The following is a 17293-nucleotide window of genomic DNA, read 5'->3' on the forward strand; positions in this document are numbered from 1 at the left end:
ATTTTCTTCCTGTGGCTTTCAGTACACCACATTCTCTTCATTTCTCCCCATCATATTATTCAGTCCTTCTCAGCCCCCTTTGCTGTCTCCTCCTTTCACCACCTCTGAAGGCTGGAGGTTCCAGGACTCAGTCCTTGGCCCTCTTTTCTTCTCTGCCTTCCCTTGTTGGTTTCATGCAGTATTATGATTTCAAATACCACCTATATGCCAATAACATCCCAATTTATATCTCCGGACTGGACCTTTTTCTAATTCAAGTCAAAGGTATCAAACTGCCTGCTTGACATTCCCACTGGGATGTTGTATCAGACAGGAAAGAGTTGGCTGTGATTTGCTAGCAGTAACCTCAAATCTAAGCAGCATATCACAAAATGGTTGAGTTCTCACTCCTGCTACACGTCCCTCATGCTCTGCACCATGTCATCATCACTCAGGACTCCAGCTGATGGAACAACTCCCACCTGGAATGTCACTGATTACAGTGCAAAGGAAAACGGAAAACATGGTAACCATAAACTGATGCTTTAAACTTTTGCTCATGTCTCACTGCACAAATCAAGTTCCATGGTCAATCCTGTTATCAATGTGGTGGGGAGGTGTGACAGTATTTGTGCCCAATAGACATCTTGAACCCATCTTGTCCCAAACGAAACTCCTTCTCCCATGATCCTGCTTTCCCCAGGCTTCCTCATCTTAGTTGATGTCAACACAATACTTTTCGTTATTCAGGTCAAAAATCTTGGAGTCATTCTTGACTTCTCTGTTCCACATATTCAGTCCTTAGGCTATATTGTCACAATATATTCAGAATCTGAGCACTTTGCACCATGTAAACAACCACCCTATCTTCCCATCAACATCTATTGGATTATTTCATATAAGTACCATGTGCTAACCGATTGCGCCGCTGGAGCTCCATTACCGGATCCTTTCAATAGTCTCTTAGTAACAGGTTTTCCTACCTCCATCCCTGTGTCACACCCTGCTCCCAATAATCTGTTCTGAACACAGCAGCCGTGGTGATTCTTTTAAATTGTAAGTCAAATAATTTCCAAATTTTCCCACTGACCCTCAGGGTCCTTACACTCTGGTCCTCTCCACTGCTCTCACTTTTCTTGCTCTTCTCAGCATCACCCACACCGGCCTCCTCACCACACCTTCCCTCAGGGCCTTTACAGTGACTGCTCCCTTTGCCTGAAGTCCTTTCTTTCCAAATAACTGTACCCCTTTTTTCTTCCTTCCCACGTCACCTTCTCAGCGAGGCCTACCCTGACCATCCATTTGAAGCTACAGTCCTTGGTTCCAGAACCTCCCAATCCTATTTTATTCTCCCTGTCTTATGTTTATGATTTGCCTGTTTTGTCCATTGAAATGGAAGCTCTAAGAAGGCAGAGCTGGTTGGGTCAGTTTTCCTCACTGTCACATGTCAAGTGTCTAACACAGTGCTTGACATGTGGTAGGTGGTTGATATTTACCTATGGAATTAATGAATGCATGACCAGCACCACAGTGTAATGAGATTTTGATTAGGAAGATCTCTTCAGTTCCAAAGGAATCTCAGGCCCTGAAAGTCATCATGAGGTGAATCCACATTAACCCAGGATCGATTTTTACCACAGAGTCTCCAGGTGTGGCATGGGGAGTCCTGTGAGTGTGCAAGATTTTAGGTGTCACATGGAGGCAGGGGTTTATGTTAATAGTTATGTGCTCCTTCTAATTCATTATAAGTGATCCAGTTTTTCACATGTGGCAGGTAGGTAAAATTTCTTTTTAAAGTATTTGTGTGTAACAAAACAACATAGATCCAATTGAGGAAAAAGTAAATAATAGGCAAAGATGGTAGGTGATGTAGCAAAAGCTGTGAAGATGGGATGTAAATGAGTGACACTGGGGAGGCCCTGGACAGCACAGAGGGATGCAGAGCTGGGCTGGGCAGGGCTATGAACATGGAAGCAGCAGGATCAGTCAGGGCCTGGCTCCTGGGAGTGACCTGACTCCCTTTCCCGCCAGGCTGCCCACCTGCCTGGGCCTGGTCTCCAGCAGGCTGCTGCCTCCAGGGAAAGGAAGGCCCAGGAAGCAACTCTGTGTGTAGGGGTGCAACAGCTGCAATGGCACCTCTTATCCGTCACCGTCAAGTTATAATTGCCATCTTCCTGAAGTGTGCTTTACTTCATTAGGCTTGAAATAAACATCTTACATATTTTTTGTCTCAACTTTCATTCTGAATTTTTCTCTGCTTATCTCTTTCCCTCCCCGTGCTCCACAAATATGTCTGATGTTTATTTGCAGTCCAGACTCAAAAGTCTATCCTAGGGTGATGGAGAGTCAAAAGGGGAGAGAGGAGAGAGAGACATCATTTCAGTACAGAAATCTCCACACTTCTCAAAAGTCATTTGAAATCTCTAATCTTCTTCATCCCCCACCTCAGGAAAAAAAGAGGAACCATATTTCTTATTTATTTTGACAATCCTTTACTCCACTGTCAGAGGCTCCACTCCAATCAGTCTTGTGCCCCTTTCAGGAATGATAGCATGAAGGAGGGAGATGACCTACCCAGCCTCTTGGCCTAAGTAGAGCATCTCTCCAGCTTCTGCTAGTCACTCTTAAGTCACTCCAGATTCTCCTAGTCACTTCTAGCTCCTTCTTTGCAATTTATCTGCCTTCAGGAAGCCACCATGAAACATTTTGAGGTGATCGGACTTCATTCATCCATTTGTTCATCCATCCATCCATCCATTCATCCAATCAATTTATTTGACAATAGTTACTGAAGTACTTGCTATAGACACATGATGCTACGTATGATGGGTTGGCATAGAGGGAGGGTTGGAGAAGTTATATGAGCTCAATAATCACAGCTTCACAGACACTCTATGATGAAGGTAAGATAAAGCTTGTTTTCTTCTTGTACATCTAGAAAGTATGAGGCCAAGAAAGGATGAAGACATTTCAAGGTCACAAACCAAGTTATGGTAGAGTCAGCCCAGAACTCATGTCTCTAGTACTCCACACCCACCGTCTGGACTGGTGACTTTAGGCCGGAGAAGAGGAAAGAGGAAGGCAGCTGGCCAACCATTTCTAGAGGAAGCCTTGGCGCATTTTTCTTGCCCTAAAGTTGTGCTTCCTTATGTTCTGTTGGAATAGCAGCCCAGTTCAATAAACCTTCAGACAAACTATCTAACCTCATGTAGGAGCATTTTAATCCCATCTGACTTCTACTGGAAAAAGCCTCAGCTCTGATATAAAACTTTGAGATTACAGGTAAAACCTCAGCACAAAAGTATCCACATATGTTGCAGCTAGCAGAAGAAGCAGATCACCTGAGGGCCCCACCTCTGCTGTGGACATTTCCCAGGCTTGCATCTATCACAGGTATGTCAGCTATACTAGGGATTTACAGCACATGAGACCAACACAAGGCCTGACCACGAGCTCTGACTTAAGGCTGCCAGGTATCCTATTTTCTCATTCTGCTTCTTGCTTTAATGGACACATTAATAGGGCTTATTTATAGGGCTCATGCAGGTGGTTGGCTTAAGCAGAGAGGGTCTCCTAAAAGCTGCCTGGAAAGCAAGGTGGTGTTAAAGAGGGCTTTTCTGGTTGCAAGGAAGGCAAAGAGAGGAGAATGACATGCAAACCTTCTATCTAGAGCAGCCATTCACCTCTCCACCATTCTGTGTCACATGGTTCATTTCTACTATCTTCACAGCAATTATGTTGCTCTGAAATTTCTTTTTATTTAAATTTCAACTTTTACTACACATTAAATGGTACACGTGCAGGCAAATTGTGTGATGCTGAGACTTAGAGTCCCGACAATCCTATCGCCCAGGCAATAAGCATAGTGCCCAGCAGGTGGTTCTTCTGCCCACAACCCCTCCCTCCCTGCCCCCGTTTAGTGGCCCCCAGTGTCTATTGTTCCCATCTTTATGTTCATATGTATTCAATCTTTAGCTCCCACTTATAAGTGAGGATGTGCGGTGTTTGGTTTTCTGTTCTTGTGTTCGGTTACTTAGAATAATGGCCTCCAGCTCCATCCATGTTGCTGCAATGGATGTGATTTCATTCTTTTTATGGCTGCATAGTATTCCATGGTGTATATATACCACATTTAAAAATTTTATCCAGTCCACTGTTGATGGGCACCCAAACTGATTCCATGTATTTGCTTTTGTGAATAGTGCTGCAATGAACATAGGGGTGCATGTGTCTTTTGGATAGAATTGAAATTTCTTATGCTTTGTTGTCTTACTTATAACCTGTCTCCTCACTCTAATGAAAGTCCATCATAGCTGGGATTTCATCTCCCTTGACCATGTCTTCTACAATAGTGCTTGGTCCAGAGGTGCTTAAGACAGTCTCTGAAAGAATGAACAAATAGTTGATTATCTTAAAGGGGTGCTGAGGTGTATCACATGGGAGGCAAGGCAGATAATAGGCATGATGTGGCTGACCTTGTCAAGAGCCAAAGAAACTCAGAGAACAACACACGTAGTGACTCAGTTTATGAGTTTTGGATTTAGAACTGGTATCAAATCCCAGCTTCTCATTCTAATTTCCTCATCTATAAAATGGATTAAGAGTATTTCTTGAGCAGCTACTTTGTTCCAGGCCCCATACTGGGCTCTTGGACCACAATGGGGATCTAGATTAATCTTCTACCCCCGTGGAGCTCAGGTAGATGTCCACTTCTCCAAGTTCACAAAGGAGCACCTATAATCACAGCGTATGAGAGGTGCTCTGTGTGAGCTAAACAAGGAATGGAAGAACCCTGGGGTGACTCCTCTGGACGGTCAGGGAAACAAGACCCTTGAGGAAGAGTTGGAGGCTTCCTGGAAGACCTCCAGAGAAAATGTCAGAAAGGACGAACAGTCTGCACCAAAGACAGAGGTCGGGAGCCTCAGTGTTAGAGGAATTGTGACCAGACGGGCTGTGTTTGTGAAACGTAATGAGGTCAGAGGCAAGAGATGAATGTGGAGAGATAGGCACAGGCCAAGTATGTTTCACAGGGTTGTGAGAACTCCAGAAGAGCATTCATTCATTTATTCAGTTCTTCAACAAATTATTTATTGAATGCCTTTTATTGGTCAGAGGTTATTTTCAGCACTGGGGATGCAGTGGTAGAAAGGAGACAAAGCCCATGCTCTTCAGAGCATCTATTCCAGATGAGGAAGACAGGTAACGAATAGAAAACGTAAATTATTGAGTATGCTAGAAGTTAATAACGTAAAAGCGGGCAAGAAACATGTGAAAAAGTGCTCATCATAACTAATTATCAGAGAAATGCAAATCAAGACCACAATGAGATATCATCTCACACCATTCAAAATGGCTTTTATTAAAAAGTCAAAAAATTACAGATGTTGGAGAGGTTACAGACACTGTTGGTTGGAATGGAAATTAATTCAGCCCCTGTGGAAAGCAGGTTGGAGATTTCTCAAACTAAAACAAGAACTACTATTAGATCCAGCAATCCTATCCCTGGGTATGTATCCAAAGGTAAATAAATCATTCTACCCAAAAGACACCTGCACTGATATGTTCAATGCAGCACTATTTACTATAGCAAAAACATAGAATCAACCCAGGTGCCTGTCAATGGTGGACTGGATTTAAAAAATGTGGTACATATATACCATGCAATACTACGTAACCATAAAAAGAAGACAATCATGACCTTTGCAGCAACATAGATGCAGCTGGAAGCTGCTATCCTAAGTGAATTAATGCAGAAACAGAAAACCAAATACCACATGTCCTCACTTATAAATAGGAGCTGAATATTGGGTATTCATGGACGTAAAGATGGAAACGATAGAAATGGGGGATTCCAAAAAGGGGGAGGGAAGGAGGGGAGCAAGGGCTGAAAAACTACCTTTTGGATACTATGTTCATTATGTGGGCAATGGGCTCATTAGAAGCCCAAACCTCAGCATCATGTAATACATCCATGCAACACAACGGCACATGTACCCCCTGAATATGAATCATTTTTTTTCAAAAAGAAGTTAATAAAAGGTATGGAGAAAAACAAAGCAAAGTAAGGGCCATAGAGCATGCCAGTGGGGGGTTGGATTTGCAGTCTTATGTAGTGTAATCAGGGCAGGCCTTGGTAGGACTTGAAAAGAGGTAATTCACATAAAAATATACAGATTTCAGCACAGCGCTGGCTGGCACATAAGAAGGCCTCAATAGACCAATTAACCAATTAACCATGATGATGATGATGATGATGGTAATAATGATGGTGGTGGTGATGATGAAGGTAGTGGTGGGGAAGATGAAGGTGAAAGACAAAAAGAAGGAGAAAGAGTCATTAACTAGAAGTCCTTTGCAAGAACCCTTTTCTGGCCAGCGCTTCACCCAAGAAGTAGCCTTTTTCTCTCTTTTTTGTACATTGGTACCTCCTCCAGCCCTCAGGCCCTCAGACCTGAGAGTCTCAGACATTTCCAGTACCAGAAGAGGTGCAGAAATGGTGGCCAATGCTTTTGGAAATTCATCTTCCCAAAATTGCTTTCCATCCATTTGCTCCACTTCCGCTTTATTTATTACCTAGCAGTGAGCAGATGGAACCATTTTTTCTCAAAGCTGCTTGAAAGAGACGCATTGCAATTGTGCAGCAGGCTCGGGAACTGATTTATGGAAGGTATACCCCAGGAACCAGGCCCGATGCTCCCACCCATAGCTGCAGCTGGCAGAATATGACGCTGTCTGGCCCGATTCTGTGGGCTGCCACTGAAGACAGATGCCAGAGGTGCTGACATGTCACCTGGTCCAGGATGCCTCATTCTCTCCCATCTTCTGCCTATATTGAAGTCTCTCCCACCACGCCTCTAGCGATGGTCTCACCCCAGTGAGCAGGAAGGAGAGAAAATGTTTCTCAAGACAAAGGCAATTTCCTACTGCCAAAGGAAACACTCAACCACATCTTTAATCATCTGAGTATTCAGAGAGCTGCTCAGTTGGGCCATTTAGAAGTTATTATAGAAGCTAATTTGTTCTTTGACATTTTCTATTGAATTTTCAGTTCCCTCATTCAAACTTGAAGAGATTATGACCCCATAATGTGGCCTATAAACCCACATTATAACTACAAATTGAACCAAATCTTTACCTTTCCTGTTTCTTGCTGTGTGACTATGGGCAAGTTGTTGAACTTTTTTAAGCGTTAGCGTCCACGTCGGTAAAATCGAGTGGCTCAGAGTCTGCTCATAGGATCCTGGTAAGGATTAAATGAGGTAGTGCAGCTGAATGCTTAGCCCCGAATTAGGTGTATAATAAATGTTCAAGAAACGTAGCCTAGTAATAATATTTCTTTTTTTGTTTTGTTTTGTTTTTTTGAGATGGAGTCTCAGTCTGTCGCCCAGGCTGGAGTGCAGTGGCTCAGTCTCAGCTCACTGCAAGCTGCGCCTCCCGGGTTCACGCCATTCTCCTGCCTCAGCCTCCCGAGTAGCCGGGACTACAGGCACCCGCCACCACACCCGGCTAATTTTTTGTATTGTTAGTAGAAATGAGGTTTCACCGTGTTAGCCAGGATGATCTTGATTTCCTGACCTCATGATCCGCCTGCCTCGGCCTCCCAAAGTGCTGGGATTACAGGCATGAGCCACTGCGCCCGGCCTAGTAATAGTATTTCTTAAAAGCATTCTTACTGTCTTTCTTTCAGGCCTAAGTTTCCTTTATTCAGTGAGCTGTGATTTGGAATCTGAAGGCCAGCTGAGTTTCTACAGGTGACTTAGGTTCTACACAGATCCTCATATTTCACAGCTATGAAAATAGGGACATCAACTATCTCCCACAGCTCTTGAAAGAAATACTCCTTCTGTATGTAGAAGTTTCTTGTAAAAGCCAAATCAATCTCTGTGTAAAGGCTGGCGATTGCCATCATTTTATAAATAAAATCTATGTTTATTTTCAAGGCGGATCTACTGCAGAATAGAGACACACACAGGCTTCTCACAACCCTCTGCCTGACTCGCACGGGGTCTTGTTGCCTCTCCTCCAGATGCCTGGTAGCTGCAGGTGACAGGGATGAAGTCGGAGTTTCCTTCCCTGCCTAGATGTTTCCCTAAGTGGATTCTGCTGGAGTTGATTCTGTAGCTGTTCTTGGGTTCAGGTGACTTCAGTATGTTTGGTGGGGGGACTCCTCACTTAGAGATCAAAGTCTGGAATCTTGTCTTCTCCAAGGTTAGGAAGTGTTTAGTTCTTGGCTTTTCTCCCAGGCTGACATCTAGACCTGATTTTGGTATTTGCCTGCTGCCTGCATGATGCTGGGCCTAGAGAGAGACCTGAAGAACCAGAGGGCTGCTCAATTCTGCATCCTCCACATTTTGGAGGGATGCTGAAGACTATACTGTGCCAAGAGCTCACACGACAAAAGGCAAAGGTCACGGTGGGAGAGAGAGTTACAGTGGGGGGTTCACGTAGGCTGGCCATCCTGATGACGTTCCCTTGTTCCATCTTTTCTCCTGCCATCTTCCCATTTTAACATGTTACACTGGGGCAAGGGAGTGGGGAGCTAGATTTTAGGGGCTTGGTAAGTTCAGCTCATAACATCTTTGTGAAAGCCCCTTCTCCAGGAATAAGTCTTTACCTGTGACATTAGGTAATTTCTAAGATACGGAAGACATTCAAGACCAATATGACCTTCAAAGATTCTGCCAGGCCCATTCTGGCCTGTGTCTCAATCTCAGAAAAACTGTAATCCTTGAGGGTAGAGCTTATAAGAGGGTGGGTCCTTCCCAGTTTAATAACCTCCTTTCTCTTTATATGCTTTAGATAAGCTCAGTCCAATAAAACTTCCTGTGATAATGAAACTGTTTTACATCTGTACCATGCAATATGGTAGCCAGTAACCACATGTGGCTATTGAACAAATGTGGCTAATGCAGCCAAGGAGCTGAATTTCCTATTTAATTTGTTTAAATAGTTGCATGATGATGCATGGCTACCATATAGGACAGTATATCTCTCGATCGTCTCTCCTTTAATCCTGGAGTCAGCATGTATGCGAGAGGAATTGCTTGATAATCCCTAAGGTGCCAGACCCTGTGCCAGGCTCTGCACAGGACACATGAGGAAAAAGGGACTGGGGGTTGCTCCAAACCTTGGGAAAGTTTCACTTATTGCTTGGGAGGAGAGATGGAGACAAAACAATTAAAAGCAGAAGCAAGTTCTGGGCAAGGGGCTCAGAGTCTGTGAGTTTTGCCTGCCATGTTAGAGTTCAGTTCTTGGAGGGCAGGGTCTACTCAGGCTGAGTGCACAAGTCTACTTGGGCAGCTCAGCATTGCTGGGGTATGTGGGATCCCCAGCAACCCCAGGGCTCCACTCACCACCTACCCAGTATCCCCAGTCCAGGTTCTCAGCAGGAATGGGCAGTGAAGTCCAAACTTAGTTTATTTCCCTGATACTCTCTAAGCAATGATCTGACTGACATCCCTAGTAGAAATCAACCTCTTTTCCCGATAACCGTAAGCACCAAGAAAACATTGAGAGTGGCTTCTTGGCCTCTCTGTGCGGGGAGGGTGGGTTTTATCCTTTTGTCCAGGGTGAGAGATTTCCCTGAGTCTCACACAGCCCTAGCTCTCCCTGGTAGCTGTGCCTCCACTCTATCCCAGAATGGCACACAGATCGATAATCTCCTCCCACAGAACAACTGGTCTTTCTTCGATGTGTATCAGGGTAGCTTTTCTTTCTTTCTTTTTTAAATAAATAATTATTTTGAGAAATCTCCCTGACTCGAGTAGGAAGCAAATGACTCTAGAATTTATTTAACAAACACTCATATGGTGCATTCAAAGTGCCAAGTACTGTTCTTTGTGCTCTTATGAAATATTAACTTACTTAAGACTTATAACAACACCAGGAGGTGTTTTGCTCATAACCTCATTTTAAAGATGGAGGAAGATGAGGCACAAGTGATTTAGGTTACTTGTCCAAGGTGGCATAACTAGTTAAGTGGCAAGTTGGCAGGTGAACCGGGTGATGAAGCATCCTGGTTTGCCTGGCACCAAGGGGTTTCTTGGGACATGGGATTTTCACTGCTAAAACCTGGAAAGTTCCAGGAAAACCGGGAGGAGTTGGTCATCCTATACCCTGGGGGAACAGGATGGCTCAGAGTTCCTCCTCTTTGTCTCCATGCTCTGCTTATTCATGGGCCCTGAGCCAGTGGGGGCACCTGGAAAAAGAGGTGAGTGACTCGGGACTAGTTTTGTTTCAGTCCCCTCATTTTATGAATGAGAAAGCTGAGGCCCAACTTATACTTGCCCAAACCTCAGGAAAATCAGAGGCAGAGCTGGAACCACACCTTGGTCTACCAAGTTCCAGCCGTGGGCTCTGTCCTACAGCTCATGGATATTTATTTATTCATCTGAACTCTATCTCTGTGGAAAAGGGACTCAAAGGACATGACAACAAGTTGCCAAAATACAAGCAACAGAAGAAAACTGAAACCAAAATTTAATGCAAACATACCAGCTCTAATAGATAGTTTCCACTTGAGCTTCCTAGCAACCATGGTAAAAAAAGGAAAACTCCCAGTTTCCTCAGGAAAAACAAGGCTTTTGATGTTGTTGTTTTATTTGGTTTGGTTTGTGTTTTTATACTGCATTACTATCTATTTGAGATCCTTAGACAGGAACTATTTACGAACACCAGGAGAAGGTCCTTAGCACTAGTTGACTGTAAAGACAGAAGCATGTTTCCATGACTGCTGTTTATGTTAATCTGAGACTTCTGAGGGCTCCAACATAGTCTAAATAAACTCTGATTCAGAAGTGCACCCTATGAAACAGATACAATTTGAGGTTAAGGGGCCTGGAGCCCTACCTGATCCTGTACCTCATACCTCCAAAGCCTCCAAGGCACTCCATGGAGCCATAATAGACATTCTGGAGTGTCAGTTCTCCAAGCCCAGTTCCCGAGCACAGACACAAGCCTCTGGAAGCCTGACTGGCAGCTCCTCCACCTTGACAGCACCCTGTGCTTTAGGGTGGGTGCCCCCACCATTGCTTCATCTCACCCTGTGCTCAAGAGTCTAGGTTCCCGCTGAGCAAAAACAGGTGTTTCCTATTATTCTTGAATGCAGCATGAGGCATGGCTGGCTGCCCTGCCAGGAACCATTTGATTTTTCTTGTTAGTTTCTCATTAGGATTTTTGTTGGCTTTTCTTTTAAACAATTTCTTGGGTTTCTTTCAAGGTCGAGGAGAAGGATGCCGGTATAAATATACCACTGAGGGAGGGAGGAGAGCCCCACCCTAATCAAATTTGAGCAAAGACAGGATAAAAATTAACCTTCATTTGAATATGTAAACAAACACGGCATTTGGTAATTTCCAGCCGTCCTTGGCTTGGGTCGCCAAAGAGCAGCATAAAGTGATTTGTCTGCCAGGTCTCTGTACAGAGGAAAACTTTATTCTTAGAGGCTTTTTACAGTTGAATAAGTGCTAAATAATAATAATAGGCCAAGACTGAAAGCAACTCTTTCTATTGGAAGGGTGTCAACACAGGCAGGATGAAGAACTGGGACTTCTTCAAGGGAGTGAGGGAGTGACAAAATCTGGGTTGATGAATGCTGACATTCTGAATAAAATCACTCCATGCCTTCACCTAGGTCAAGAAACGACATTGTTTTCCTGAGCTGCGGTGACAGCGAGGTGACAGAGATTAATAGCTTGGTATTGACTGAGCAACTTCGAGTTCCTTATCTCTGTCAAGTCAAGGCTGTGTCCAAGGGCTGAAAGTGTTATTAGACTTATAATTGCAAAGACATTTAAAGGGTTTCCCCTTAAGGGACTATGAAATCCAATAAACCTTTCACAAAACCTCAAGCGCTCGAGTGCAAAGCCCCTGTCTGGGAGAGCTGCATGCTCCCAGCCAAGCGCCAGGGAAACCTTGAAGCCGCCAACATTGAATAATGTTTGATTTATGAAGTTGGTTTTGAATTTGTATCAGTTGTTTTATTAAAAATATATGAAAGGAAGTTTTAAATATGAGCAAGCCCTGTAGGCTGTTGCCTGCACTGTGCCACCTGTCTGGTTAAGCCGCCTCCTTCTTCCTTGCTCTGCCGCTCAGACCCAGGAGGATGGAGGAGAGACGAACAATGTGGCTAATTTGCGGGGTTAATTTGGTCTGCGAGGATTAAGTCTCAATTTTTCACCTGGGCTTACAGAAGAAGGTGGGAGGTTCTGAACAATGCTGAAGCAGGCACATGCAGAACCAGTGGATTTGATTTGCCATCTGTAAGGTGGCCCAGGGACACCCCTCAGCATGCTGGATTTACTTGTCAAATGGCAACACAGACAAGCATGTCAACTTCTGGAAAAAGCACTTCCGCTTCCTTCTAGGAAGCTTCTAGCACTGGAGGCTATAGGCGGGGTGAGGTTGGTTTTCAGGAGACCTGCTGGAGGGCACTGGGTGTAGGGATGTGGGATTACAGGTTGGTGTGGGACTCTGGACCTCAGTTTCCCTATCTGTTGAATGGACCAGACTCCTTCTTCCAGGGTCATCCATGGATCTAAGACTCCTTGGACCTGTGAGAAGAGCCCACCCAATAGGGCATGACCTTCAGGCTTGGTCCCTTTTTACCTTGTGGCCAGAGAGAAGGGCAGAGGCAGAGGCCTAGAGATCCAGGGAGGTGGCTGGTAAATGCTTCATCCAGGAATGAGGCCATGAGTTGTCAAAGTGTGTTTGTGAAAGGGAATCTCTATTGCTAGGGCCAGAGCACAGTCTCTTGGGGGTTGTGGGCACTTGCAGAGATTTGGGGGCTGGGACACCTATTTTGTGTGCAGCCTGGGATGGTCCCAACAGGTGGATGCTTCTTAAGGTGCTGAAGTACCATCTGCCAGTCCACTCCCATGCCTTCGTGGAGGCGGAAGGACCCTGGGTGGCCTCAGAAGCCTGTCCAGAGGTGCCCTCTCCCTCTCTTTCTGCCATGTTCCTGCAGTGAGAAGAAGACTCAGCACCCTTAGGCATCCACAGTTCCACTTTCATATCACTGCCTTGTTTCCTTCCCTCCACTGCCTCTGTGTCAGGCACACAGTAGGTGCTTAATAAATATTGGCTCAGTGAATGACTGAAGGCTCCCAATCTACTCCCATTCTCCCCTCCAGACCATCAGCGCCAGCCAAAGGTGGCCAGATAGCATGGGAATTCTGCCAGAGGCTGTGGGAACTTGCCAGTATTTCAGGAGGGGGGGTTAATTTCAGGTCTGATATGGGAATCTCCCTATAGGTGGGTCCTTTTGAAAGTCTTGAGGTACTCCCTGGGGCTCTGAGGCTGTGTCCCCAGTGAGGAGGCTGGGAGTAGGGGAATGAGAGCCATAAAAGGCTTCCAGAGGTCGGCCCTGGGAACCTTTTCTAAGGGTGGTTCTCTCTCTCTCTCTCTCCTTTCATGTCCCTCCTGCAGTGAGGGGAAAGTTTAGGCATCCTTGGGGCTCCCACAGCCACTTTTATGTCACTTTTCCGTTACCACAGTGGCACCCCATGCCTGGCACAAGGTAGATAAATATGTGTTGAATAGATCAATGAATGAATGAAGGCCATCCACCAACTCCACTCTTACCCTATTAATGCTATCCAAGGATGGCCAGCCATCAGGTTGACTCTGCTAGGGAGCTGTAGTTATTTCAGCCTGTGGCTAACTCTGGAGCACCATGTGGCATTGCTGTATCTTCCTAGGTAAGCTCTGTCCTTTGTTAGAACTCACCACCAGCCTTCTGATACCTTGGGTTCCCAGTACCTTTTGGTTATCCTCCAGACTGCTTAGCAGCCTTCCCTGAACACCTCCCACATGCCAGGTGTAGCAAGACCTGGTAGGGGAGACACCAGGGAGAGCAGTAGTTAGGCAGGTAACCTAATGACCCATGGTTAATAACATGCGTACCCCAAGGTGTCTCTCCAAACCATGGAGAATGGAGCAGGAGGAGGACTGCTGCCCTGTGTGTTGGGAGAGTACACTGGGTGGTGGACCACAGTCCAGGTTGGTGGAGAACGGCCCTGGATGAGTGCCTTGGATGGTACAGGACTACCCCATGAGGTGGAGGAGCGCCTATGTGGTGAATGACTAACCCAGAGGGTGATGATTGCCCTGGAGGAGAGCCTCCAATGGTGGAGGACTGCTCTGGGCAGTGGAGGAGTACTCTGGGTAGTAGAGGACATCTCTAGGTGATGGGGCAAGGTGCAGCCTGCCCAGCTATCTGACTTCTAGGGTTGGAACCCAAGGCTTGGGCTTCTTCCCAGTATGGCCCTATGGAATCCATTCCCAAGGTGCTCCACTTTTTCTTAGGATAGGGAACAGAGAGCGTCTTCCTGAGGAGAAAACCAGACCAAGACAGGACATTGCATCTCAGCCTGGGCTGCGAGGAGACAAGGGCTAGGTGCAGGATAAGAGGCCTGCATGCAACATGTGGGTTTTCAGGCACAGCTAGAACTCCCAAGCTGGATGGTCCTCTGGGAGCAGGAGTGAGGAAGGGCCAATCTCTGGCCCTCCTCTCAGTATGCCTTCTCCACCTGTTCTGACCAAGAGGGCAGTCATGTCAGTCAGCAAATTCTGGTCTCCAGGACAGACAGAGAGAGGGGCCTCCCTCCCCATCCTGCTGTGGTCAGGAGGCCATTCAGAGAATCTCTCCTCCTTCTGCAGGGCCCCTCTGTTCCTAAAGGAGATGGCCTCAAGGCCTCCTCTAACTCACCCTTCTTCCCTGCACCCCTTCTTTTGCATGTTCATTTGTTTTGGGCTCCCTGGACTTCTTGATAATTCCCCTGCTCGCATGGTCTATTCCTGCACCAGCTGAGCCCTGGTGCCCCCACACCTCCAGTGGATGTGGTTCTGGTAAAGGTCACTGGCAATGGCATCACCTCTCAGCACCAGGTCCTTGCCAACCTTCACCTAGCCAGCATGATTACACATGAACTTGGGGTAGGCCCTGAGTCCCTTGTCCATCACCTCCGGGCTTTTGGATCTTATAATTTGCTGAACTCTCTATTCTTCCCTACCTGCTATTTCAGACTGACTCAGGCTTTTGCAGAGTTGAGTTCTCATGACATTGAATTAGTGGGACTGTGGGCTGTTTGGATGTTTGTCTTCGAAGTTGGCCTTCAACAGTCAGTCGTGCTTTGTACTTACACCTGCATTTGAATAAACTTCAGCAGAAGTTTTCAGTGCTCTGGGGATTTGGCCACTGGAGACACCAAGGACTGGGGGAAAGGACAGGAACTTGAAAAGGATGGACAGGGAGACAGCGATCTACAGTTGCCCCCAAACTGGCTACAGATACCAATTAACCTGGGCCTCCTTTGCCTTGGGTGAACTCAAGGCTGGGGTTAGGAGGAAGGTAAAAAAATGTCTACACTCCACCACCAGGCCCTTTAGAGGCCAATCAACTTGCTTCATGAAGGTTCCACTGTCCTGTGTGTCTTTTCTTTGGGATTTTCTAGGGCTCCGTTAACTTACATGATAAACTAGCTTATGCTGCTAGAAGGTCTTCTTCTACCAAGGAGTTGAGCTATTCTTTAATTGCAGTGGAGCAGTCAGGATTCTTTTGAAGCAAATGATAAACTCAAGCCAAATGAGAAACTATGTGGTCCCTGCAACTGAGAAGTCCAATTGTAAGTTAGACACAGGAGAATTGGGGGTGCAAACATTGATTTTAGAACTTGGCTTCTCTACTTCTCAGCTTCCTTTCCTATAGGTTCACCCTTTTCAAGCAAACTGACCCCAAATGTTGACACCAGCAGCTCCTGATGTACAACTTTCTTGGTTGCTCTGGCAAAATTCTGGAGGCTGAGTCTCACTGGACTCACCTGGGTTATCTGCCCATCCCTGAGTCAATCAATGGGGCTGGGAGGATATAGCATATTAATTGGCCCAAGCAAGGTCATGTGCCTGACCTTGGAGTTTGGTCAATGCCATGTGAACACACGGATACAGCGTGGAGACCAGGCAGGGGAGCAGAACTAATGCCCATTAAAGGGGCCTTTGTCATCATTTGAACTTTCTAGCTTTCCTGCATTTGTTTCTATCACTGCTTCTACCTGGAGATGTCGTCCCTCTTCTCTGCTTTGTTCCATGTCCTTCACTTCCTATCTTGGAAGAGATCCTTCCTTTCTATGTCTCAGTTGATACCCAAAGTTAGAGTAGGTGTGCTTGATGGCTCCTTGCAGATTCTGAATGCTACATCTAGTTTCATCCTTCAGGGTTCAACTGAAATGCCATCTCCTTCAGTGTTTCCCCAATTTGTGTCTCCCCAATTTGCACAACTCTCATTTGCCCTGAGTCTTGGTTGTTTATGTCCACATTTTGTCTCCCTCTTACCCCATGAGCTCTTTGAGGCCAGGGATCATGCATGATTCATCCCTGGTTTTCTTGCCTTTTTTTTTTTTTTTTTTTTTTTTAAGATGGAGTCCCGCTCTGTTGCCCAGGCTGGAGTGCAGTGGTGCAATCTCGGCTCACTGCAGCCTCTGCCTCCCGGGTTCACACCATTCTCCTGCCTCAGCCTCCCGAGTAGCTGGGACTATAGGCACCCACCAGCACGCCTGGCTAATTTTTTATATTTTTAGTAGAGACGGGGTTTCACTGTGTTAGCCAGGATTGTCTCGATCTCCTGACCTCGTGATCCACCCTCCTCAGCCTCCCAGAGTGCTGAGATTACAGGTATGAGCCACCGCCCCCCACCCATTCATCCCGGGTTTTCTAAGAACACCACACACACAGTAGAGGGCTCACAAGACTTCCAGGAGCTCAGAGAGACCTGACTCATCTATCTTTATTCCTTGATTCATCCTGGATAGTAAAAAAATGAAGAGATGCCAAAACAAGGCAGCAAAATTATTGCATACTTTAATTTTTTCTTTGAACAAATTAACACTTTTACACTAAAGCCCATTCAACACAATAACTTACTAGTCTGCATCCATCAGTTACATGACTGAAGAATTTTGGCTAATGCAAAATATCAGAACATTTATGGCAAAAAAATGACACCAGAACTTTTGATAAAACAGAGTGTGTAGTAACAATTATGGTTTGAATGACAGCTACCCATAATCTCTTGACTTCATTTTGTTTTCAGCGTACTATTGCAGGTGGCAATGTCCTACCATGTAAATTGTCATTCACAAAGTAATTACAGGATTTATTTTTTAAAAAATTCACAGCACACGCCAGGCAGTGGGTTCTGGCGAGGGGACTCACATTTAAAGCTGGAAGACAGGATCTTCTTTTAGTCCTCTTGTGCATTGCTGTGACTTTATGTATAAACATATTTGGTTACAATGTCAATTTTAAGTTTAAGGATCTC

This window comes from Chlorocebus sabaeus, chromosome 5, assembly GCF_047675955.1.
Source record: "Chlorocebus sabaeus isolate Y175 chromosome 5, mChlSab1.0.hap1, whole genome shotgun sequence".
Taxonomy (NCBI): Eukaryota; Metazoa; Chordata; class Mammalia; order Primates; family Cercopithecidae; genus Chlorocebus; species Chlorocebus sabaeus.